The 22027-nt window shown below is 52.7% G+C and overlaps 1 long non-coding RNA gene and 1 pseudogene across 1 annotated transcript; both read left to right on the forward strand.

The window, feature by feature from the left end:
- The window catches only part of LOC133358991 (UMP-CMP kinase-like), a 4651-nt pseudogene extending 1118 nt beyond the window's left edge, over positions 1–3533 (forward strand).
- A 7008-nt stretch (positions 3534–10541) lies between these two features.
- Positions 10542–21624, forward strand: LOC133359125 (uncharacterized). The gene is made up of 3 exons (XR_009757152.1): positions 10542–10809; positions 14578–14647; positions 21491–21624. It is a non-coding gene; the product is annotated as an uncharacterized LOC133359125 (long non-coding RNA).
- The last annotated feature ends 403 nt before the right edge of the window (positions 21625–22027 follow it).

Below are 22027 nucleotides of genomic sequence, written 5' to 3' on the forward strand. Positions count from 1 at the left end.
TCCCCTGTACGTCTGACTAAGCGGCGCGTGCTTTGCTCTGCGCTGTTGAACCCTTGGCAGACCTTTGGCTACACACACCTGTCTGCGGGCGACTTGCTGCGGGCAGAGAGGTCGCGGAAGGGCTCCGAGTTCGGCACCCTCATCGAGAAGTGCATTCGGGAGGGCAGCATCGTGCCGGTGGAGATCACGCTCGCCCTGCTCAAGAAAGTACGGCGCACGTCCCTCGCAGCCGTCCACCCGCTTCCCCGCGGCCCCACGAACCTGTGTCCTCATGTCCCTGCATCCCTGTGTTCCTGCGTACCCACGTATCTATGTACCCATGTACCTGCATCCCTGTGTCTCTGCGTACCCACGTACCTGTGTACCCATGTACCTGCATCCCCACTTCCCCGTGTCCTCACGTACCCAAGGCCTCGCGTCCCCACGTACCCGCGGACCCGTGTCCCTGTGTAGTGTACCCGTGCCCCCCCACGGCCTTCGATGGCCTTCGATGGCCTCAGAGTGGCCTCATTGCCGTGGGTGCTGGCTCCGTGTGTCTCCGATAAGGCCATGATGAACAAACATTTGAGAGAGACACCCATACAGGCCCAGGGCTCGAACCCGTACTCTTCCAAGCGCTGGCTTTGGTTTCGCTGACACGGCCAACTTTGTTGAGCTATCATTCATGGCAGCCAGATTGCTTCTGAAAAACACATTGTCCTGCGGAGGGGCTGGTAGGAACGTTGGGTTGCTCGGTCAATGGCCAGGGTCAACGGCGGCGTGGTGTATTCCGAAAATATGGCCGACTGTGAGGGCGGACACAAGCCGGCGTGAGTAGTTAAACGTTGAGTTTTATAAGGGCACCACGGGGTGACCAGCCCCTCCCCACCCAGCCCCACCCCACCCAGCCCCACCCTCCCCACGCAGCCCCTCCCCACGCAGCCCCTCCCCACCCTCCCCACCCAGCCCCTCCCCACCCTCCCCACCCAGCCCCTCCCCACCCTCCCCACCCAGCCCCTCTTCCCCACCCAGCCACTTTTTTCAAATTTTCTTGCTGTGATTTTGACACCTGATGATAATTGCTTGTGTTGCAATCGAAACGTCGTGATCATTTTATTGTTTGGTATTTTATTATTTAATTCTTTCCCTTCTACGTGACTTTACAAAGAATCAAGAATATTGCGATTCTGGTAAACCTCCTGAGACCCAGCCTCAACGATGAAACCCAACCCTCCCCCTCCTCCCCCCTCCCCTCCTCCCCCAGGCGATGGAGGAGACGATGGCGAAGGATCCGAGCAAGAGCCTGTTCCTCGTCGACGGTTTCCCGCGCAACAAGGACAACCTGGAGGGCTGGCAGCGTCACATGGAGGGCAAGGCCAACGTCAGTTTTGCTCTTCTTCGACTGCAGCAACGAGGTGAGGCTCTTCGGCTGGAGGAGGAATCCGATGAGCCGTGAAGCTCTTTACTCACAGATGGTCCAAGTAGGGGCGCAGGGTCAGGGCGTTGCAAACAACGACACAACAACAACAGATGCACGATACGAGTGCAAAGCATAGGGAGGGGAAACAGATCACTTAAACAATACGTTTACACAAATGCAACTCACTACTACTGTGGTATCTTGCCAGGGAAATCCCACTGAGCTATTAGCTGATTCTTCAGAAAGTTCAGTGTGAACTTGACCCCCCCCTCCCTCCCACCCCCCCCACCTCCCTCCCACCCCCCCCACCCCCTCCCACCCCCCCACCTCCTTCCCACCCTCCTACCCCCCACCTCCCTCCTACCCCCCACCTCCCTCCTACCCCCCACCTCCCACCTCCCTCCCACCCCCACCCACCTCCCTCCCACCCCCACCCACCTCCCATCCACCTCCCGCCCCCCGCCCACCCACCCCCGCCCACTTTTTCCCTCCCTCCCACCCTCGCCCACCTCCCTCCCACCCCCGCCCACCTCCCACCCACCACTGCCACCTCCCACCCACCCCCCCCACCTCTCTCCCACCCTCCACCCCCCTCCCACCCCCCCACCTCCCTCCCACCCCCCCCCTCCCTCCCACCCGCGCCCACCTCCCTCCCTCTTCCTCCAACCCGGCCTCCAGATTGGCCGAGGCTCCCGCTGGAATCGGCGGCGATGATGATGATGATGAAGTCGTGCGTTGATTGCGGAGCCCACCGGGGACCACATTCCTCATCATCTTCTTCATGCGTCTGTCACGTTCCATGCACTGCTGGATGACCCCCGACCCCCGCCCCCCGGCCGTCCGCTCTCTCACACTCAGGTCTGCATCGATCGCTGCCTGGAGCGGGGGAAGAGCAGTGGACGCTCGGACGACAACAGAGAGAGCCTCACCAAGCGGTGAGAAGTCGCCCCCTTGCGGCTCACCCACTCTAAACTCACCCTCAACTCACCCTCCACTCACCCTCAACCCATCTGTGGTTGGGTCCACCAACCCGCTCCCCCTCCTCCTCCATCCCCGTCTCGGCAGGATCGAGACTTACCTGACGTCCACCAAACCCATCATCGACAGCTACGGCGTGGAGGGGAAGGTCCGCCGCGTCGATGCGGCCGGCACCGTGGCCGAGGTGAGGGCTCCTCCACCCGGCGAGGGGGCGGACGTCGATAAGACTCGGGCTCGCTCGCAGCGACTCGCTCACAAAGCACGGTCGCTGCGATCGTTGTGCGAGTCTGTGGAGGGTCTCTGCGTGGGTATATCGGTGTCTGTGTGAATCTATGGGTTTGTGTGCGGGTCTGTGGGTCTGTGTGAATCTACGGGTTTGTGTGTGAGTCTGTGGGTCTCTGTGTGTATCTATGGTGTTTCGTGTGAGTCTGTGGGTCTGTGTGTGTATCTATGAGTTTCTGTGTGAGTCTGTGGGTGTGTGTATGCATCTATGGGTTTATGTGTGAGTCTGTGGGTCTGTGTGTGAATCTGAGTTTCTGTGCGAGTCTGTAGGTGTCTGTGTGTATCTATGGGTTTCAGTGTGAGTCTGTGGGTCTGTGTGTGTATCTGTGGGTTTGTGTGTGAGTCTGTAGGTCTCTGTGTGTATCTATGGGTTTTCAGTGTGAGTCTGTAGGTCTCTGTGTGTATCTATTGGTTTTCAGTGTGAGTCTGTAGGTCTCTGTGTGTATCTATGGGTTTCAGTGTGAGTCTGTGGGTCTCTGTGTGTATCTATGGGTTTATGTGCGAGTTTGTGGGTCTCTGTGTGTATCTATGGGTTTTCAGTGTGAGTCTGTGGGTCTGTGTGTGAATCTATGGGTTTCTGTGCGAGTCTGTGGGTCTCTGTGTGTATCTGAGTTTATGTGTGAGTCTGTAAGGTCTCTGTGTGAATCTATGAGTTTGTGTGAGTCTGTAGTTGTCTGTGTCGATCTATGGGTTACTGTCGAACCCTCGACCTCCTGTATACCCGGCGAGGTAGTTATCGCGTGGTAAGCATTCGTAACAAGCGGCGTTGTCAAGGTGTTCACTCTCAATCATTGACGAGCGTACCCATGGCCTTTGACCCTCTGTCCTCTGTCTGCAGGTGTTTGCCGAAGTCAGAAGTGTTCGGGAAGAATGAGACTGCCCCAGTGCCACTCGGAGCGGGCAGAGTCCAAGGCAGTTGTGAAACTCGGCTTGTTTAATTTCTTCACTTTTCTCTCTCTCCTCCTCTCCCCTGGGTCGTCGTCGCTTTCCTCGCAAAATGGGATGCTACGAACGGTGAATGACGGTGGTGGTGATGGTGATAATCATGCGATCATTTTTTTAATTCAGGGAAGTAACATTCTGAAGAAGTGTGCGTGAGTGAGTGTGCGCGTGCGTGCGTGCTTGGTGGCGTTGGCTGTGACGGTCGCTTGAACTTGTTTGCTTGGGAACATCGTCGCGATCGTCAACATCATCAATATATTTATCACGGTTAGCTAGGTACGGTGCGAATGAAGTTCTACGTACATGCACGATCAACGTCACCCTCAACAAAGACAACACAACCAACATCCTTAACATCGTCGTCAACATCATCGTCGTCAACATCATCGTCGTCAACATCGAAACGTCAGTCGTCGCGACACCGTAGAAAGCGCTGTGCCCAGCGCTCGCGTTTCTACACCGGTGCTGCCCGACATCACGACCTCACGCACCTGCAGCTCGGCACAGAAACCCCCCCCCCCCACACACCTCCTTCGCTCCAAACACCGCCTTAGGATCCCGAAAGAGCCGAGCTTTCAGCCGCAACGGGCACGTCCACAACAACTCGCTGGGGCGCGGCAGATAAAGCGGCCGCGTCCGCGGATCGTGTCGTGCGATCGATCCCGAGAAGGCGGCCTGGGTCAGGTGACGGGTGGCTGGGTCACGTGACGGGTGGCCGGGTCACGTGACGGGTGGCTGGGTCACGTGACGGGTGGCTTGGCCACGGGGCCCCGGGGCTTGGCGTCTGTATGTTTAGCCGCGTGCTCCGAACGTAGTCATCGTTATGTTTCGTTCCGCGTCAAGGACTCGCAATGCGATGGAAAAATAAAAATAGAAATCACGGAATTAACAAATTGGGTGTTAACCCCAGCGGGGCCCGGGGTGGCTCCGACGGCCACAGACGCTGAGAGGCTGAGGGGCTGAGAGGCTGGGTTCCAACCCGGGTCACAGCCACCCACCCTCAGTGATTGCACCACAGCTGATGGTCTCACCTGTGACTGACACAGAGACCCATAGACTCACATAGAGATCCATAGACTCGCATAGAGATCCATAGACTCACATAGAGACCCGCAGACTCACAGAGAGAGACCCACAGCCTCACACAGAGACCCAGAGACTCGCATAGAGATTCATAGACTCACACAGAGACTCATAGACTCGCACATAGAGACCCATAGACTCACATAGAGACTCATAGACTCACATAGAGACTCATAGACTTATATAGAGACCCGTAGACCTGCATAGAGATTAAAGCCGATCACCAATGACTGCACAATTACATTTTTAGTTTTTTTTTATTGTTGCTTAATTTGGCCAAATTCCAGCTCGGAGAATGACAAATATCAGCTTTGACTGCCATGCAACGCTACTCATCATATCAGGGCACGGTGGTGGGTACTGCCCCCTCGTGTGTGTGTCAAGAGCTATCACTTGAAAGGAACTGCAGAAGGCGTTCCGCAGTTCTGAGAGTGAGCCATGAGCTGCACTCCCAGAGTTTCCGTCTCGCGGTCGATGCAAAGACGATGACGACGACGCCGCATCGTAACACGCCGTTGTAAGAAGACATCCCCCCCCCCCCCCGGAGCCTTTGACGCAACACCCTCTTTCAGATCCGCTCGCTCTGCTGGCCCCGCGAGGCACACACACACACGTGTGTGTCTGTTGAACTTCTTTCACCCATGTGACTCGGGGGCCAAGCAGGGCCAGGCGAGGGGGGGGGGGCGGCATCCAGCGAGTTGGAGGGGCAATTAAATACCGCCCGTGTGTGCTGTGTGTGTGCACTCCATGAACCCGGCGGCCCGAGTTCGATTCCCGCTCATGGCCAACGCCGCCAGTGATCATTATCTGAACTGATCCTGGGCCTCCCCTAGGTCGACTCGGCTGCAAATGTGTGTAAAATCATCGCCACTCGGGAGACGAAGGTGGTCGGGCGTGGTGCTGGCCACCCTCCCCCTTCGCGTGCCGCTGCGGGCTTCACAGGTGTTACTCGCCCCAACAGTCGGTTAAGGCTACACGGGGGGGGATCTTTGTCTTCTTTGTGTGAATGTGCCGGGCTGGCTTGGCACGGCACCGGCACGGCTCGGGTGCGCCAGTGGAAAGAGAGGTGTCGGTGGACGGTTCGAATCGCAGGGGGTTTACCCAAGCCCTCGGGCGGTGACGTCCGCTTTCCCAGCGTGCGTGCGTCGCTCGCTCTGCGCGTGGCGTCCGTGGTTCTTCTCGTGTTTATATTTTGTAGCGTTTTTGTTGGGTGGCCTTCGTGTCCCACCTTGACAACTCTTCTTTGGCTCGCGGTTTTTAGTTTAGTTTTTTTTTCCTGCCGGTGGTCACGTACGGATCTCCTTGATTTGTTTCGTCGCGGCGATTTGAAATCGCTCCTGCGTCTTGTTCTTCTTTCTCAGTCCCCGTCGTCAGATCGTGTCGTTTCCTCGCAACGTATTTGGTGCAAATAAAGGTGGCGGTGACGGTGGTCGCGGTGAGACGATGTCGCTGGTGTTGGCACGATGCGGTTGAGCGGAGTGCGCGCTCCTTCGGCGGAGGAGGAACGGCAAAACGACACCGACTCTCAACTCGTGACGCCCTCTCGTCGCGGTGAGAAGACCTCGACATTGACATCTCGCTCTTGAACGTCAATCTCTTGAAGGTCTCGCTGATGAATATCGAACTCAACGCTTAGCTCCTGCACATCCAATGGTGGAGCCAGGATTTTCAGGTAGAGGGGGGGACAGCCCCTCCAGCAATGAGAAATGATAGAGGAGTTGTTAGCAAGTGACGACTTGTCCCTTGGTTTTCATTCGACGCGTGTGCGGCGATGGCGCGGCCATCGATTGAGGGTGGAATTGGAACGGCGTCGTGTGATCGGCATCGCGCTCGCTGCAGCTGCTGACGCCTCCAGGGAAGTCGTGGCTGGACACGCAACTGCGCACAATTCTGTGAGTCACTTATAGCCGCTTTGCCCTTACTTATTGACAATTATGGACTCAGACTATTGTCCTATCATCTCATCGAGTCCCTGGCACGTAGTAATATGCTACAGTGGCAGTGGGGGTCGCAAAATGCTGATTTATTACTAATAAACCCCAATGATCCGATCGAAATTAGGGATTTCGATCGGATCATTGGGGGGGGGGCACGTTCCACCCCCCTCCGCCAGCGTGCAGCACCTAGCATCATGAACGCCTACCCCCTGAACGTCTTTCGCATGAACGCCTACATCCTGAACGTCTTGCGGCATGACGCCTACATCCTGAAGCACCGGGCGGCAGAGTGAGGCCCTCAGTCTCAGAGGTCACGAGTTTCAATATCCCTATTTGTGGGCGTAGACTCCCCCCCTCCCCCCCCCCCCCCCCCCCCCGGCCCCCACCATCATCCCTCCCGGGGGGTCGATAAACCGAGCACCAACTTTTTGGTGTGAAGTCTACAGGCGGTTGTTCCTTAAGGTGGGGACCTCCGCTCCCGTCCATAGAATGTGGATTTTCCACCACAATGAGCAGCAGGAAACTGGTGTGTTGGGGGGGGTGTTTTATATTCCGGAGAAGACGGTGGCCTGCGACTACTTGGAGCGCGGCGACGTCAACTCCCTGTGAACGTGCGAATAGCGCAGCCGGGCGGGAGTTTCACGGCGTTCGTCAGTCGCTGTCAACGTCGCTCTTCATCAAGTCCCGTGCTTGTACTCGTGGGTCACGGCCGGCTGCCGAAGGTTCCGTCTAACTGGGCTGGAGCGGCGCAGGATCTTATTGCCTGTCGTCCTTCAAGGACGATAGCACTGACGAACTTGATCAGTTGTTGATGAGATCGCCATCGACCAAGGACGACTGGGCGAGGATGTTATGGTTCTTTCGGTAAAGTCACGTAGAATGGAAATAATAAAATAATAAAAATAAAACATAATCAAATAATTTCTCACGACGTTTCGGCCACAACGCAAGCAGCCGTCCTCAGGTGAAGACCAGGTCTGTCGGGGAGACAGCATCTGAATGAAACAGCACCGTGCTTGGAGCGTATATTTAATCTGGGTTGGAAGGGGGGGGAAGGGCGCCTTGACAAAATAATTTGCGTATCAAGAGGAATTTAGCATATTTATGGGAAATGCAGGTATGTGATTAGTACTACTTATGCCCGTGCATTATGCAGGATTAGCAGCATCAAAGGGAGGGGATATGGGAAATGCAGGTATGTGATTAGTAGTACTTTTACCTTACTTGCCGAGGCCTACCCACCCCACCCACCCAGCCCCTCCCCACCCTCCCCTCCCACCCAGCCCTCCCCACCCTCCCCAGCAGCCCCTCCCCACCCTCCCCTCCCCACCCTATCCCTCCCCACCCTCCCCTCCCCACCCAGCCTTCCCTGCACGACGGACGGACACAATAATCCCCTGTGGGTTGGTGTGACCAGGAGGTTCCTACCAGTATGACATTTTTTGTATGGCTCAGACGTATGCCAAGGAGGAGTTTGGCAAAGGAAACGAAGCAATTCCTAACGAGTGACACGTGGGGCCCGCTGTAGCTGCACGTTATCAATCACCGTGGTGGGGAAAGTCCGGGCCGCGAAATCATTTGTGTCTGGCCCTGCCAAGGCAACCGGGGCGGTACTCGAAATTCAAGAAATCTCGGAGCAAACCTGGAAAAGCAGCGAACATCATCACGCCTCGCCAAAGAGAAGCAGTTCCAGCGTCGCATTAGGGGCGAGTTCATTACACGTTTGAGCAGATTTCACGGGCTAATTTTTAAGTTGATAATTTTGTATGGCCCTCGCTGTTTGGAGGGATGAGGGAATGGTTTGTTTGGTGTGTACCAGAGCAAGATTTGTGTGACTCTATCCGGAATCAGAATCTTAATTTATCCTGGAGAAATCTGGTGAGATATGAAGCTATTTCACCCCCTCCCACAGATGTTCCGTATTCAATCAGTCAAAGTGTATTGGTCGCATACACAGTGAAGCTGAACATTGCAATAGAATGTCTAACGAATACACAGCAACAATTAAAGACAAAAAAATCACGAAACATACGAACGAATCCAAATGACAACCAAGTAACGTTTTAACAACAATCCAAATAACAATCTGTGCATATTTGCATGGGATGTATGAACACACGCATATATATACTGTGAATGATCTGTGCAGCAATCGATATGAGAGTGAGCTTTGTCGAGTACACGGTATGTAAATACGCAGTGTATCGAAACGATGTTCACATTGTGTCCAAAGTGCAAAGTCTCGATATTCATAAGACAGCAGCATTGACTGTGTGTGTGTGAGTGAGGGTGTGTGTGTAGCAATGTGTGTGTAGCAGTGTTTGTGTGTTTGTGAGTGATGGTGTGTGTGGCTCCGGCAGGCAAGGCTGCGTTGGCTGGGCCATGTAGCCCGCATGCCCAGCCACCGCATGCCTAAACAGCTTTTGTTCGGCCGGATCGAGGGGGCTAGGACGGGCGCGGCACGGCTAGAGAAGAGATGGAGTGATGTGGTACAGGAGGACGTGGAGCTGAGTGGACTTGTCGATGACCGGTACCAGCGGTGTCAAGATCGGCCTCAGTGGAGGAGGCTCATGAAGGACGCTACTGGGCAGTTGGAGGCAGTCGCCCTCCAACAACAACGGAGGGCGGAGGAGCGACGCTCACAACAACGAGCGGAGCGCCGGGTGGCTAAAGCACAGCAAGTTGGTACAGTAGGGGGCACAGGTGGTGAATCAGCCAGTCATCTCGGTCATCTCGGTCAGTCGACCCGTGGCTCCTGCTGGGTCTGCCCCGTGACCTCCTGCCGGCGGGCGTTCGACACTTCACGTGGCCTCAAGGTGCACCTAGCCTGGCACAAGCGTCGTGGTGACGTCACCGCCACTTAGTGGCGAATGGCGGTCGTTGTTGTTGTTATTGTTTTAAAATAATAGTGATTTAAAATAATAGTCAGATTAATCGTCACTGTGGTGTTGGCCGTGAGCGGGAATCGAACTCGGGTCGCCGGGTTCGTAGCGTTGCGCGCTCCCCCCCCCCCACATCCCCCCCCCCACATCCCCCCACATCCCCCCCCACATCCTTCCCACCCCTCCACCCACCCCCACATCCCCCCCCCACATCCCCCCACCCCTCCCCCCACACATCCCCCCCAATCCCCCACCCCCTCCACCCCCTCCACACATTCCCTCCCCCCCCCACATCCCCCCAACCCCCTCCCCCTACATCCCCCCACCCCCTCCACCACCCCCCTCCTCTTCCTCCCCACCCCCTCTCACCCTCCCTCCCCCCCACCTCCCCCTCCTGCCCCCACCCCTCCTCCACGCAAAGTGTATTGGTTGGCCATGTTTGTTTGTTGTAGTACAGAGTTAGACTGATGGCCTTAATCTAAGTTGTCCTGTGGTTGTTGTTGTTGTTTGACTTGCATCCCACTGGGATGTTTGCACACAGCGTTGGTGTGCGGTGATTTTCTGCAATATTTTGCCGTCTTTTTCTTGGATTTTCTGTTTGCACTTAGTCACATATTCACTTCAAGATGTTGTATTTTTGTTTGTTGCGGTTGCACCCGATTCAAGAGCCGAATGGCTCACAGGGAATACCTAATCACTGAACTTGAACTGACCTCTCCTCCTCCACCCCGCCCCCTCTCACCCCCTCCCCCCACCCCATCCTCCTACCCCGCCCCCTCCCCCCACCCCCCACCCCTCCTCCCCACCCCTCCCCCCACACCTCCCCCTCCTCCCACCCCCCCCACCCCTCCTCCCCCCACCCCCCCCACCCCCCCACCCGTCCTCCCCCACCCCTCCCCCCTCCTCCCCCACCCTTCCACCCGCCCCCTCCTCCCCCCCACCCCTCCCACCCCCCCACCCCTCCTCCCCCCACCCCTCCCCCTCCTCCCCCCACCCTTCCACCCCCGCCCCCTCCTCCCCCCACCCCTCCCTCCCCACGTGACGCCGCTATAAACCCGCCCCTCGGCCTGCGAGGCCGAACGGGAAGCGCCAGCAGCAGCAACAACAACAACAGCAGCAGCAGTCGTCAGCAGCAACAACAACAACAGCAGCAGAAGCAGCAACAACAACAGCAGCAGCAGTCGTCAGCAGCAGCAACAACAACAACAGCAGTAGCAGCAGAAGCAGCAACAGTAGCAGCAGCAGCAAGAAGCAGCAGCAGGAGGAGCTGCTGCTGCAGGCGGCGGCTTCTTCCCCACTTGTCAAGGTCCGGGTTCAGACCCCGTAGCCCGCGTTCACATGCACGTGCGTTGCAGAGCGATGGCGGTGGTGGTGGTGGGTGATGGTGGTGGGTGATGGTGGTGGTGTTTCAGTATGATGGTGGTGGTGTTTCAGTATGATGGTGATGGTGTTTCAGTATGATGGTGATGGTGGTGATGATGGTGGTGTTGTTTCAGTAGGATGGTGGTGGTGTTTCAGTATGATGGTGATGGTGGGTGGTGGTGGTGTTTCAGTATGATGGTGGTGGTGTTTCAGTATGATGGTGGTTGATGGTGATGGTGGTGGTGTTTCAGTTTGATGGTGGTGATAGTGGTGTTTCAGTATGATGGCGATGGTGGTGGTGTTTCAGTAAGATGGTGGTGCTGATGGTGATGATGATGGTGGTGGGCCATGTTAAACGCACGTGGTAATGCCACTGTATGTACAGTGTCAGTGCGCCAGTTAAATATGGCTTTATCTATTTATTATCTGACAGTGCTGTTTGGTAAACTCTTTATTTGTTCAATGCCCCCATTGGTTTAAGGTTGTTTTTAATGCACTGTAATGTAAACTTACTTTTTAACTCTTCATGCAATGTACGTCGTGTCGTTTCGGTCAGATTTTATTTTTTTCTGTAAGATACTTCCCATTTATTTAGTAAACTTTGAGAGGGACGTAAAGACGGATTTTTTCCCAAAAATCAATTTTCGCTGTCGCGGGCTGGCTTCCGGGGACTGATTTTATAATCGCGGGGTTCGCGGTCGGGATCCGCCAGGCAGCCCCGAATAATCCCGTGGGCGCACCCCGGTGGCTATGAGATGTTAACTACCTCGCCTGGTCTACAGGAGGTCGTGGGTTGGATACCGACCCTGATGATGCCTGCTGGTATATTTTGAGTCTGCGTGTTCAAATAAAGTTTGTCTGCTGCTATAAATGTCAACGCTGTAAGCCACTAAGTTGAGCTATCACTTGTGGTGTGCCAGGTTGCTTCTGGAAAAGGCCTAGATCGAGCTCTGTGTGGGATTCTCTTACCTGGTGAAATAAAACAAATTGTGTAAAAATCAAATATAAAAAAAATACTTTTTTAAAAACCACGCTTTAATGAAATGTACTGTCCGAGCTGCCCCTCCCCCCATCGCCCCCCCCCTCCTTCCATATCCCCCGCCCCTCTGCGTGGCTCCCCGAGGCTTGCCGTGACGAAAGGGACCACGTGGTGATTTACAGGCAACGTGAGTTGAGCGTGGACAATTAGAGCCGTAAAAAAGATTGTTAAAAAATATATATTTTTAATTGTTATGGTAGAATATAGTATTGTCATCAGTATGATATACCTATACCAAGTTTGCAGTCTATGCGACGTTGGGAAGACGGTTAAAATTGAGTTGCAAGATTTGAGGATACGACAACAGACAGAGTGAGTTAAGTATGTAAAATGTAAAAAATATATATTTTGGATTTTTTATGATAGAATATAGTCTTGTCATCAGTGACATAAGTATACCAAGTTTGCAGTCGATGGCACATTGGTAAGTGGGTACAAATTGAGTTACAATATTTTAAAGGATACGACAACAGACAGATTGAGTTAAATAAAAGCGTGTAATAAAAAAGAATAGTATTGACTATTTGAAATATCACGTGCTGTTTCGCTCCGCAGTGGAGGGTTACAGATTGAACATCGCCGTGGTGAGTGGGCATCGTCGTCTTAAATTTGCTAAATATTGGAAAGTAAAAATACTCCCAAATTACCGGGGTAAAACTGGCAGGCCCCCTCCTGATATAAATCCTTGAGCTGGTTTGAGGCTTCCCTGGGTAACCCAGTTGTAATCGAGCGTGGGTCGTCACCACCCACTGCTAAAAAACATCATCAGCCATTCTCTATCCGCTGCTGGATGACATGTGTCCATCTCACGACCGTGTGATGTCTGTGTGCGCGTGTTGGATTCCTTTCGCACCAGCGGGGAAGGACCGCATATTTTCAACGCCCAAAAGTGGTGCGAAGGAATCGTGTATTTTTTTTAGAAGTGTAGACGCTGTTCGATGACGGTGGCTTCCTAATATCGGAAGAAGAGCGTTCCAGACGGCCGCAGAAGCGCGTCTGAATGCGTGCGATGCGGTTACCGTCTTAGTTCGATGTCAAGTCAAAGTTGTCGTCTATAGCAGTGTGGCATCTAGCCGTGTGTAGTGTAGAGGGCACCTGAAAGCGTGCCACGCAGTGACCGGCTTGCTCGATGACCTCCCGCTGCTGCGGGAATGACCAGAGCTCGCCTGACCGATGCATCACATTGGTGACCCATTGAGATTTTCTCTCGGTCTGTCTCTCACTCCCCGCCTGCATCTACAACCTTGTGATGTTTGTTTCACGAACCAATTCTATTCATAAAAAATTTCGCTTGCCAGCCGTCGATGAATTTGGTGCCAGTTATTATTCCGTGTGCAGTGTTGGCGCGTGTTTTATCCGCTTCTGCCGGATTAAATCGCTTACATTTGCTTTTTCTTTAAACCTTTAATTGCATCTTACCCGGGGGGGGATTTATCTGTAATCGCGAGACGACTTCACCCCTTTTTAAATCCTTTATATTAAGTTCACTCGCTTGTTTGCTTGCGCGCTCACGACCGTGCAAATCTTTCGGTCGTTTTTTAACCCACTTCCCGTGATCCAATCGAGCTGACATTTTGCATACAGACTCGTTGTGCGTGACAATTTATTTTCGTGAAAATTTTTTTCCTAAATTTTACAGTTTTTAGGAAAAAAATAATTATATTTAATTACCAATTGCTTAATGGTGGCAGCCATTCATCTGACCCATAGGTGGCAGCCATCTCAAGCCAGAGGACGAGAGGACTCTAGCCGCCACGCATATAAAGGATTTATAGTGAAAAACTTTGTTTTTACGGGTTAATTTTTTAGTCTCCAGCTTACGAGGCACACTTTGTTTTCCCCAAACGGGTACATCTTTACGCAAAAGTTGTGGATGCGTGTTATGAATCCTGGTCAGGTGTGCGCATTTGTGTGTTTGGTCACGTGTGTGCAACTTTTTATTGACCACCGGGTGCATGTTTGGGGTGGATATTACCATGCAGAGCATTGTACTTTTTGTGGGGTTTACTCTGCAACACCACTTACTGCTGAACTATTCACGAAATCGCGTGTTTTGTTTGCGCGAGAACCCTTACCAATTGGTGGTGGTGGGTTTAACGACCCATTTTTTATATTTACGAAATCCTAACCAGAAATACACCTATGTATGGGGTGTATATTTACAGATAGTCCCCGAGTTACGATGGTGCGACTTACGATTTTTCGATCTTACGATGGCGATACGACAACATTGTAAAATATTTTAAATTTCGCGTGGCAAGCAAACGCAGCAGCGTAAGATTTTATTGTAGTGTTACCCCGATACGTTCAATGCATGTTACAAGTTTTGTTTATAGCAGATAGGATTGTTTCCTGAAAAAAACTTTCTATTAAATTGCAGTTCATATAGGTAGGCTCAGAATTTACCTTGTTTTAACTTTACATTTTACTGTACAATACAGTATTGTAATTAATAAATACATAATACGGTATATAGTTGATACAGTACGCTACTGTAAATTGCTATGTTTTGCTAAATTATCACCATTCTTTAAGACTCCTGGGTAGGCTAGGCCATCTTCGACTTACGATATTTTTGACTTACGATGATGGAGTCGTCATAACGCATCTCAATCGCAAGTCGAGGACTACCTGGATTGCATTAACCCGTGTATTTGTGTGTGTGTGTCGCAGGCTGGTGGCGGTGGTTGTCGTGGTTTCCTTATTGCGCTCCAAACCGGGAGTGCCACAGTCCGCGTCCGAGGTGAGTGCTATCGGAGCTTCCTCTCCACCGAGACCCACGCAGCCATTCTCTATCCACTGCTGCATAGAGGCTTGCAGCCCCATATTGTCTTCCTCGTAGGGGCTCGCTAACATCGCTGTACCCAGGTGAGCATTCCGTTGTATGGCTACACAGGGGATCTTTGTCTCTGTGTTTTATCTTAGCCGAAATATGCATTTTTTAACTGGTGAAAAAAGTTATTACTTCGGTAATAGAATTGGTATGGGCCTGCCAGCTTATCGGTAGTGCGATGCAGCTCGCAATGGAGAGGTCACACATTCAAATCCGGGGTGGGGGGAGTGGGGAGGTTGACCCGGCCCATCATCTTTCCCTCCCTGGGGGTCGATAAAAATAGCACCACTTTGTGGGGGAAGTCAAGTGATTTTGTACCGTGGGTAGACTTGCCCCCGCCACACCAATGTGGAATGTCCACTGCTCGTTGCACGGGGCGGTAAAGCGGGAGATGAACACCATGGGGTCTGTCCTCTCTCGCGTGAAGGTGCATTCCGTTCCTATAATTGTACCCAGGTCTCCCGTAGTGGACGTTCGTCTGTGTGTGGGGAGCGGTGGTGTCGTGGTGAGCGCTACGCTGCTCTATAAACCCGGCGACCCGAGTTCGATTCCCGCTCACGGCCAACACCATCAGTGACTGTTATCTGAACCTGTCCTGGGCCTCCCCTAGGTCGACTCGGCCTCATGAGTAGCTGGTGTGGTGTGTAAACATCGCCGCTGAGGAGACAAAGGCGGTCGGGCGTGGTGCTGGCCACCCACTCCCTCGTGTGCCGTTCTGGCCTTCGTAGGTGCTCGCTAACAGCACTTGCCCCTACAGTCTGTTAAGGCTACGCGGGGGATCTTTGTCTTTGTGTTTGTTCCTGGTGAGTGGCTGCCGCCCGCTGTTTTCATGCGGTAAGAAGGAATGAGTGAATTGCAGTGGTACCTCGGTCTACGTCGTTAATTCATTCCAGAAGGTAGGAGGACTTGTAACGAAAATGACGTACACCAAACACATTTTTCCCATAAGACATTAAGGGAAAGGAAATGATCCGTTCTAGAGCGTAATAAATGATATTTTATGTGGCATATTATACATTAATGGGGTTGTCTAAAATAATTGAGACACTACTTAGTACTAAAATAAATGCACAAATTTTTTTTTACATCACTTTACCTTGCTGAAAATTCACGTTAAAATGACAAAAAAACACGTGAAAATTCACAGTTGTAGCAAGGGTTGTGCACTGAACGAGATCTACAGGCAGACTGAGGAGCGGCGCTTTGTTTCAGTCGTGAACGGGGGGGGGGGGGGGGGGGTCTACGCGGGTACGCGGTGACTCATCCCGACCCATGCAAGTTCTAGCAAGCGCGTTGTATCCCAAGCAAGACGTCGTATCCTAAGACATTTTTTCTCGTCCAAACACGACGTCTACCAAATTCGACGTATTCCAAAGCGCTCGTGTACCGAGGTACCGCTGTACTTGAATGTCGCGTTGTTTATTTGGCGTGTTGGGAGTTGGTGTTTCACACCCTTGGAACAGCTTGTGCAGCATTGTGGAGGCTTTGCTTAGTCCTTGTACTTCTGCCTAAGGAGCGGGGGGGGGGGGATTAGTGGGAGACCACTTTGCTGGAGTCCCAATTGCTTTGGGATTTGAGTTGCTGATTGGTGTGTGCCGTATCGCATGCCCTTGCATTGTGGCAAACGCCACAATTTTTGGACATGAAATAAATGAGAACCCACTTTAGGTGAACCCCAAAGCTATGAGCGAACGGGGGATTTGTCCTAAAGTGTAGATCTCCTGCAGCTGACGTGATGCATGGTTCATATTTTGGTTTGAACGATTTTTTTTTCAGTCCTGAAAAAAAAATTCAGTCCTGAAAAAAAAAATTCAGTCCTGAAAAAAAAATTCAGTCGTGAAAAAAAATCTTTTGTCCTCAAATAATTTATTTTTTCTCAGTCCAGAAATAATAAGAAATAAATCGCAAGTCATTCGGACTTCCTGGCTTGTTTCCGCCGTCCTGGGTCGCGTCCTGGCGATGCTTGATGCAGTTTCACATCAGATTGTCTGAGCTCAACGTGCCTGTGAGAATTGATGCCATTTGTGCTCCGGAGCGGGTGCGGTTTTGTTTGACCACGACCCCTGCAGCCGCGAGAGGTCGCTACGTCCACTGAACGGTGACCTCCCCCCCCACTCCCCTCGTATCGTGACCATGTAGAGGTTTGCCCCGGAGGGAAATCGCAAAGGCTTCGTATTTACACGGTGTATAAATACAACCGCATCTCAAGACGCCACACACAAACACGGGGCGCGTTTGATTTAGTTACGAGGTCGGTGGTAAGACCCTGTCAGGCTGTGGCTCTGTGCGATTCTACGGGTCTCTGTGAGCTCATTGGCCTCTCTGCACGAGTCCATGGGTCTGTGGCAAGTCCATGGGTGTTCGTTTGCGACCCACTTTGGGTACAGTTTGCATTTTTTTTGAGACAGCTTTCGGATGCGCTTCTGCGGCCGTCTGGAACGTTCTTCCTTCCCATATTAGGAGGCCATTGGAGCTATGGACTGTTAAAAAGTCTTGATTGAAAACTCCAGTTCTTTAGAACTGCTTTTTGTTTACCTTCTCCCGCACCTCCGGTTTCGCACGGTTGGTTACGTACGGTGCGAAAGAAGCTCTGCATACACAAGTACAAAAGCGGTCGCCTCGCAAGCCGCTGTACAGAAACAGTCGGTGCGCTCGGGAAGATTTAAAGGGGGAGGCCGTGAGCTTGGGCTTGTTCTATTGGGGAGAGCCGGTGGAGGGATACGAGCGTTGGGTGACGTGGGCTCTGCAGCGATTGTGTCGTGGTGAGCGCACCGCTACGAATCTGGCGACCCGAGTTCGATTCCCGCTCGCGGCCAACACCAGGTGACGATTGCATGAACCGGTCTTGGGCCTCCCCTAGGTCGGCTGGGCCTCAAATGAGTATCTGGCGCGGTGTGTAAAAGCCACCCAGCCCCTCGTACCGTGCCGGCCTTCATAGGCACTGCTTGTGAGTAGCACTTGCCCCAATAGTGTAATGCTTTCGGGGGTCCTTTGTCTATGTTTAGGTTGACTAAGTGAAGAGATGCCGCTTGGCTTTGATTCATAATAAAGGTGTTTTGGGTTAGATCTCAAAACACAATGTGTCGTAACCCTCCACCACCCGACACGGCCAATCGGACAAAATAGTTCAATACTTTAGCCCCGGGGTGTTGAAGCGTGAAACCACAACATTTACAGTTTTTGAGTAGTACGACGTTTCGCTGGTAATTTCATCCAGCATCATCGGGCAATTTGCCAGAATGGCGATCTAAACCAAAAACCTTTTTTATTATGAATAATATTGGTCGCGAAAGCCTGCCACGTGTTAAACTCGCTTTGCTTTGCTTCGTAAGGAATGGCCAGGAACCATTCTGCTTGTCTTTGGAATGAGGGCCGTGCATCACCGCGTTTGGCAGAATTGCGTATCCTAGATCCACGACTGCTCCCATTGAGAGTCAACTTGCTTTGCCTTTATTCGATCCGCGTCTTGTTTTGTGGGTGAAACCACGTGGCGTTGTTGTTGTTGTTAATCCGGCTGTTACGGATTGACTTATGCAGCTCGTGAAGGATGCTAGTTTTAGTGATGTGTGTGTGTGTGTGTCGCTATTGTAAACTTTTAATCACATTTGTTGGGAAAACTGTTACGTTGTTTATATAGCATTGTTTTAGTAAGTTTTAGAGGGGCTTGGTTTGGCCCGATTTTTTTTTATTTAGTACAGATTTATACTTATAATTTTGATCTGTATTGCTATTGGGATCAAACATCGAAATGGAATGTTTTGAACTTTCTGTACGCAGCATGGACGGGTGTTGATTTTTCTGTAGGATTTTATTGTTTACGCACGCAATGTTCAGATTAGTGTACAATGAACTTTCGGTGTGTCTTGTAATTTTATTGTTTGTTGCGGTTGAACCCAAATCAAGAGCCGAATGGTTCGCAAGGTAAATCCTAATAAATGAAAACCGAAAACTGAAACTTAATTTCCCGCGCTGGAGCAGTCGCACCCAACCGTGTACCCTGGGTCATTGCGGTGTTGCCGTTACGTTTTCTTAACGCTGCTGTTAACCACCCCATTGTTTTTAAATATCAGCGGGGACCAACCTTGGTCGCCTGTACGTCGGTCGATCGACCGGCGGAACCCTGAGCGTCGTAGTCCGTGATTTTAAACTTGCACCGGCGCTGTCAACCTTGGCAGGATGTTTTACGATCTGCCTGCCCACTCTTGGAAACCGTGCCGCTGATCTTGAAGAGGAAATAAAGTCGCGGGGAGAATGTCGCTCGCGGGAGGAGATGGTGTGCGGTAGTAAGCCAGGAAACTGGTTCCAATTTTTTTATTGATAAATGATGAATGCTGCTCCAATGTGTAATTTGAAATTAATAATAGCGCCCGATGGCCAAGCATGCACCCTGGCTTTTCTCGGTGTGCAATGCCAGGTATCTCACCAGCCACTACCTACCGCACACGAGAAGGATGTTATTAATATGAGATCCCAATAGCCTCGGAGCTACAGAAACTAACGACAACATCTTAACCCCCGACTCCCCCCCCCCCTCCCCTGCATCCCTCCTCCCTGGCTCTTACCCTACATAATCGCTTGTCACATACAGCTCTCTGCCCACTAGAGTAAAACAGTGTTGCTGCGGTTGTTCCACCTGATGTCGGAGGCTTGTTGCCTCGGAAACGGCGTGATTTAGTTATTTTACTTTAACCTTCGTGATTTTAGCGAAAGACCCCGAGGGTCGGTGAGTAATGAGAGGTTTGTTTGGTGCGTGGGGAGACGCGACCATGCACCCCTCCTCGACTCGGTGGCGACCTTTGACATTTGAAAAGCGTCTTGAACCTAATCCTGCCGGAGTGCCGGCCTAATAATAAATCATAATCCAGAACAAGCACACGTCCCCTTCGCGAGGGCTGCTCCGTGTTTACTCCAAATTAATTTTTTTTAAAAGTCATCTCCACGTCCTGCCACGTTTATTTATTTATTTATGCCAGTCTCGCCAAAAGTCCATCGTCCCTGCCCGAGCCCAAGTCCGTTCAATGTCAATAACGTGTGTGCGTGCGTTCTCTCCTTCACGTGGCGAGTGCTGGTGCAGCGCTTGGCACGCTCCGCAAATAATCTAAGTTCTCTTGTGGTTGTTGTTGTCTGACTTGCATCCCACTGGGATATTTGCACAGGGTTGGTGTACGGTGATTTTTCTGCAATATTTTGCCGTCTTTTCTTGGATTTTCTATTTGCACATAGTCACTTTAAGATGTTTTCTTGTTCATGTTTTTGTTTTTTGTTTGCTGCGGTTGCACCCGATTCAAGAGCCGAATGGCTCACAGGGCTCTATACCTAATAAATGAAACTTTAAACTTTAAAAATCACCCGGTGACCCCCAAGTTCCATTCCCGCTCGCTCCCACCACCCCGCTAACGATGATCTGAGCCGGTCCTGAGCCGACTCTGCCTCCAATGAGTGCCGGTGCCGTGTGCGGTGAACGTCGCCACCGGGGAGACAAAGGCGGCCGGGACGCGGTGCCGACCCCCACCACCTCGCAGGTGCTGCTTGCTACCGGCACTTGCCCCGGCAGTGCGTGGAGGCTACACGGGGGATGTGATTCCGAGGCTCTCCGCACCGCCTCCACGCACTTGTTCGTTACCCCGCGTAATTGCGAGGTTCACCGCGGTTTCCGCGGTCTTGTTTGTTGCCCGCTACTAAAGATGCCCTCCGTTGACCTGGATCGTGTGTGGTGTGGGTACATGCGGCACTGCATGCTGCTCGTGCCGTGCTATAAATAGTGCACGCTGGCGTGTGCACGTATTGTCCACACGTGCGCGCGCACACACGTGCACTGGCACGTGTGTAGCTTTAACGGGCAGTCGGCAAGTGCTGTTAGCGAGCACCTAGTTTAAGGTCGGCACGGCAGGGCGTGGTTTAGCCGGTTCCACGCCCACATCAAAGATAAAGACAAACATCCCCCGTGTAGCCTTAATAGGCTGTAGGGGCAAGTGCTGTTAGCGAGCATCTAATGAAGGCCTGAACGGTACACGAGGGGGTGGGTGTCCAGCACCACGCCCGACCGCCTTTGTCTCCCAGTGGCGATGTTTACACACCGCACCAGGTACTCATTTGAGGCTGAGTCGACCTACGGGAGGCCCGTGACCGGTTCAGATAATCGTCACTGGTGGTGTTGGCCGTGAGCGGGAATCGAACTCGGGTCGCCGGGTTTGTAGCGCAGCGCGCTAACCGCTGCACCACCGCTCCCCACGCGCCCACATAAGCCCATGCACGCGCACACTCGCTCTCTCAAACGCGCGCACAAATACTTGCGTGCGTACAATGCGCGTGTGTGTGTGTGTGCGTGCGTTTGTGTGCGCTGCGCTATGAACCCGGCGACCCAAGTCGGATTCCCACCCAAAAGTTGGTGACCAATGTCTGGACCGGTCTTGGACCTCGGCTCTGTTGACGGAGCCTCAAACGAGTACCCGGTGCGTAAGCATCGCCGCTGGGTACTCTACAAAGGCGGTCGGGCCTGGTGCTGGCCACCCACCCCCTCGGTGTGCCTTTGCCGGCCTTCATAGGTGCTCGCTAACAGCCCTTGCCCCAACAGTCTGAAGGCTCTACTGGGGGTCTTTGCCTGCGCCCGTGTGAATGTCTGTGTCTTTGCCCGTGTGCAGGCTCGGAGTTTGCAACGAACAGTGGTGACAACGCTTGCCCTGACGTCCTGTTGCGGCTGTATGGGGAGGGCGGCGGGGGGGTGTATCTTTGTCTCGTGTGTTTGTGTGACAGGTCTACGCGAGCCCCGGTCTGACCTTGCTGTTGTGGAATCGCGTTCAAGTGGCGTTGTCTCCACCATTGCCCCACTGCGACCATTGCAGCCGCCCCCTACCCCTCGCGGTAGCAACAACAATAACAGCGGCTGCCTTTATTTAGCGTGCAGGTGCGACGGGGACGGCCAACTCGGCGTGGGGTGAACTCTGGGCAGGCGAGCGGGGTGGGTGAGCGGGGCGGGCGATCTGCTGTTGCGCAAGGGCGCCGCTGCGCCTCTGCCGTGTCTAATGTGAAACGTGTGGCCCAGTGTTGCGTGCTTTTGTTATTTTCCCTTCCCCCCCTCCCCAATTGGCTCCTGCGGTGTGAACTTGCGTGGCCTTTGACTGTGGATAACGTGCGATGTCGTCCGATTATCGCAAGCCGAGCAGCTTGTAAGAATAATAACAACCCTGCGCGTAGTGGGTAGTCGTAGGTTTTAGCGGCCGAAATAATTCGTTTGAAATGTTTTTATTGTTTCCCCCCCCCCCCCCCCCCCCTGTTTTTGGGCCACGTAAA

This window comes from Lethenteron reissneri, chromosome 64, assembly GCF_015708825.2.
Source record: "Lethenteron reissneri isolate LAM-NWPU_2019-01 chromosome 64, ASM1570882v1, whole genome shotgun sequence".
Classification (NCBI taxonomy): domain Eukaryota; kingdom Metazoa; phylum Chordata; class Hyperoartia; order Petromyzontiformes; family Petromyzontidae; genus Lethenteron; species Lethenteron reissneri.